A 5,763-nucleotide genomic window follows, 5' to 3' on the forward strand; every position below is an offset into this window, starting at 1 on the left:
TATAGAGTAATACGTTATAACGAAAAACGTACAGTAGTATGACGTTATAACGTATAACGTTATGTAGTATTACGTTATAACGTATAACGATTTGTCGTAATACATTGTAACGTGAAATGTTATGTAGTATTACGTTATACCGTATAACATTATGTATTATTACGTTATAACGTATATCGTTATATGGTAATACGTTATACCGTATAACCTTATACATTATTACGTTATAACGCATATCGTTATATGGTATTACGTTATAACGTATATCGTTATATGGTAGTACATTATAACGTGTAACGTTCAGTAGTGATACGTTATAACATATAACGTTATGTATTATTATGTTATAACGTATAGCGTTATGTAGTATTGCGTCATAACGTATAACGTTATGTATTATTTCGTTATATCGTATAACGTTCAGTAGTATTACGTTATAACGTATAACGTTATGTAGCATTACGTTATAACGTATAACGTTACATAGTAATACGATATATAGTAATCCGTTATAACGTATATTATATTTATATGGTATTTACATAAGGTTATTATATGGTAATACGTTATAACGTATAACGTTATGTAGTATTTCGTTATATGGTATAACGTAATGTAGTATTACGTTATAGCGTATAGCGTTATGTAGTACTAAGTTATATAGTATTGCTTTATAACGTATAACGTTATATAGTAATACGATATATAGTAATACGCTATAACGCATATCGTTATATGGTAGTACGTTATAACGTATAACGTTCAGTAGTAGTTCGTTACAACGTATATCGTTATATACTCAGTACGTTATGATGTATAACGCTCAGTAGTATTTCGTTATAACGTATAACATTATCTATTATTACGTTATAACGTATACCGTTTTATGGCAATACGTTATAACGTACAACACTATGTAATATTACCTTATAACGTATATCGTTATATGGTAATACGTTAAAACGTATGTCGTTATGTGGTAATACGTTACAACGTATATCGTTATATAGTAATACGTTACAACGTATAACGTTATATAGCATTACGTTATAACGTATATCGTTATATAGTAATACGTTATAACGAACAACGTTCAGTAGTATTACGTTATAACGTATAACGTTATGTATTACTACGTTATAACGTACATCGTTATATGGTAATACGTTATAACGTATATTGTTAAATGAAAGATACGTCATAACGTGAAATGTTATGTAGTATTACGTTACATCGTATAATGTTATGTAGTATTACGTTATAACGTATATCGTTGTATAGTAATGCGTTATAACGAATAACGTTATGTAGTATTACGTTACATCGTATAACATTATGTAGTATTACGTTATAACGTACAATGTTATGTAGTATTACTTTATAACGTATGTCGTTATATAGTAGTACGTTATATCGAACAACGTTCAGTAGTATTACCTTATAACGTACATAGTTATATGGTAATACGTTATAACGTATATCGTTATATGAAAGATACGTTATAACATGAAATGTTATGTAGTATTACGTTATAACGTATAACATTATGTATTATTACGTTATAACGTATATCGTTATATAGTAATGCGTTATAACGAATAACGTTATGTAGTATTACGTTACATCGTATAACGTTATGTAGTATAACGTTATAACGTATATCCTTATGTAATATTACGTTATAACATATATCGATATATAGTAAAACGTTAGAACGTATAACGTTATATAGCATTACGTTATAACGTATATCGTTATATAGTAATACGTTATAACGAGCAACGTTATGTAGCATTACGTTACATCGTATAACGTTATGTAGTATATTCACTAAAATGTATAACATTATGTATTATTACGTTATAACGTATATCGTTATATAGTAGTACGTTATAACAAACAACGTTCAGTAGTATTACGTTATTTCGTATAACGTTATGTAGTATTACGTTATAACGTACATCGCTATATGGTAATACGTTATAATGTATATCGTTATATGAAAGATACGTTATAACGTGAATTGTTATGTAGTATTACGTTATAACGTACAATGTTATGTAGTATTACTTTATAACGTATATCGTTATATAGTAGTACGTTATAACGAACAACGTTCAGTAGTATTTCGTTATAACGTATAACGTTATGTATTATTACGTTATAACGTACATCGCTATATGGTAATACGTTATATCTTATATCGTTATGTGAAAGATACGTTATAACGCGAAATGTTATGTAGTATTACGTTATAACGTATAGCATTATGTATTATTACGTTATAACGTATGTCGTTATGTAGTACTAAGTTATATAGCATTGCTTTATAACGTATAACGTTATATAGTAATACGATATATAGTAATACGTTATAACGTATATCGTTATATGGTAATACGTTATAACGTATAACGTTCAGTAGTAGTTCGTTACAACGTACATCGTTATATAGTAGTACGTTATGATGTATAACGTTCAGTAGTATTTCGTTATAACGTATAACATTATGTAATATTACGTTATAATGTATATCGTCATATGCTAATACGATATAATGTATATCGTTTCATGGTAATACGTTATAACGCATATCGTAATATGGTAGTACGTTATAACGTATAACGTTCAGTAGTAGTTAGCTACTACTAGTAGTATAGCTACAACGTATATCGTTATATACTCAGTACGTTATGATGTATAACGCTCAGTAGTATTTCGTTATAACGTATAACATTATTTATTATTACGTTATAACGTATACCGTTTTATGGCTATACGTTATAACGTATAAAACAATGTAATATTACCTTATAACGTATATCGTTATATGGTAATACGTTATAACGTATATCGTTATATGAAAGATACGTTATAACGTGAAATGTTATATAGTATTACGTTATAACGTATAACATTACGTATTATTACGTTATAGCGTATATCGTTGTATAGTAATGCGTTATAACGAATAACGTTATGTAGTATTACGTTACATCGTATAACGTTAAGTAGTATTTCGTTATAACGTACAACGTTATGTAGTATTACCTTATAACGTATATCGTTATATAGTAGTACGTTATAACGAACAGCGTTCAGTAGTATTTCGTTATAACGTATAACGTTATGTATTATTACGTTATAACGTACATCGCTATATGGTAATACGTTATATCTTATATCGTTATATGAAAGGTACGTTATAACGTGAAATGTTATGTAGTATTACGTTATAACGTATAATATTATGTATTATTACGTTATTACGTATATCGTTATATAGTAATGCGCTATAACGAATAACGTTATGTAGTATTACGTTACATCGTATGACGTTGTGTAGTATTACGTTATAACGTACAACGTTATGTAGTATTACGTTATAACGTATATCGTTATATGGTAATACGTTATACCGTATAACCTTATACATTATTACGTTATATCGCATATCGTTATATGGTAATACGTTATAACGTATATCGTTATATGGTAGTACATTATAACGTGTAACGTTCAGTAGTGATACGTTATAACATATAACGTTATGCATTATTATGTTATAACGTGTAGCGTTATGTAGTAATGCGTTATAACGTACAACGTTATGTAGTATTACTTTATAACGTATATCGTTATATAGTAGTACGTTATAACGAACAACGTTCAGTAGTATTACGATATAACGTATAACGTTATGTATTATTACGTTATAACGTACATCGTTATATGGTAATACGTTATAACGTATATCGTTATATGAAAGATACGTCATAACGTGAAATGTTATGTAGTATTACGTTATAACGTATAACATTATGTATAATTACGTTATAACGTATATCGTTGTATAGTAATGCGTTATAACGAATAACGTTATGTAGTATTACGTTACATCGTATAACGTTATGTAGTATTTCGTTATAACGTACAACGTTATGTAGTATTACTTTATAACGTATATCGTTATATAGTATTACGTTATAACGAAAAACGTTCAGTAGTATGACGTTATAACGTATAACGTTATGTAGTATTACGTTATAGCGTATATCGTTATATGGTAATACGTTATACCGTATAACCTTATACATTATTACGTTATAACGCATATCGTTATATGGTAATACGTTATAACGTATATCATTATATGGTAGTACATTATAACGTGTAACGTTCAGTAGTGATACGTTATAACATATAACGTTATGTATTATTATGTTATAACGTATAGCGTTATGTAGTATTGCGTCATAACGTTTAACGTTACATAGTATTACGTTATAACGTATATCGTTCAGTAGTATTACGTTATAACGTATAACATTATGTATTATTACGTTATATCGTATATGGTTTTATGGTAATACGTTATAACGTATAACATTATGTAATATTACGTTATAATGTATATCGTTATATGCTAATACGATATAACGTATATCGTTTTATGTTAATACGCTATAACGTATATCGTAATATGGTAGTACGTTATAACGTATAACGTTCAGTAGTAGTTCGTTACAACGAGTATCGTTATATAGTAGTACGTTATGATGTATAACGTTCAATAGTATTTCGTTATAACGTATAACATTATGTATTATTACGTTATAACGTATATCGTTTTATGGTAATTCGTTATAACGTATATCGTTATGTAATATAACGTTATAACGTATATCGTTATATGGTAGTACGTTATAACGCATAACGTTCAGTAGTACTTCGTTTCAACGTATAACTTTATATACTATTATGTTATAACGTATATAGTTATATAGTAATACGTTATAACGAACAACGTTATGTAGTATTTCTTTATATCGTATAACGTAATGTAGTATTACGTTATAACGTATAACGTTATGTATTATTACGGTATACTGTACATCGTTATATGGTAATACGTTATGATGTATAACGTTCTGTAGTATGTCGTTATAACGTATATCATTATGTATTATAACGTTATAACGAACACCGTTCAGTAGTATTGCTTTATAACGTATAACGTTATGTATTATTACGTTATAACGTACATCGTTATATGGTAATACGTTATAACGTGTATTGTTATATGAAAGATACGTCATAACGTGAAATGTTATGTAGTATTACGTTACATCGTATAATGTTATGTAGTATTTCATTATAAGGTATAACGTTATATAGTATTACGTTATAACGTATATCGTTATATAGTAATGGGTTACAACGTATAACGTTATATAGCATTACGTTACATCGTACAACGTTATGTAGTATTTCATTAAAATGTATAACATTATGTATTATTACGTTACGACGTATATCGTTATATAGTAGTACGTTATAACGAACAACGTTCAGTAGTATTACGTTATAACGTATAACGTTATGTATTATTACGTCATAACGTACATCGCTATATAGTAATACGTTATAACGTATATCGTTATATGAAAGATACGTTATAACGTGAAATGTTATGTAGAATTACGTTATAACGTATAACATTATGTATTATTACGTTATAACGTATATCTTTATACAGTAATGCGTTATAACGAATAACGTTATGTAGTATTACTTTATAACGTATATCGTTATATAGTAATACGTTATAACGAACAACGTTATGTAGTATTACGTTACATCGTACAACGTTATGTAGTATTTCATTAAAATGTATAACATTATGTATTATTACGTTATAACGTATATCGTTATATAGTAGTATGTTATAACGAACAACGTTCAGTAGTATTACGTTATAAC

Source organism: Bombus pyrosoma, unplaced genomic scaffold, assembly GCF_014825855.1.
Source record: "Bombus pyrosoma isolate SC7728 unplaced genomic scaffold, ASM1482585v1 HiC_scaffold_4726, whole genome shotgun sequence".
Lineage (NCBI taxonomy): Eukaryota > Metazoa > Arthropoda > Insecta > Hymenoptera > Apidae > Bombus > Bombus pyrosoma.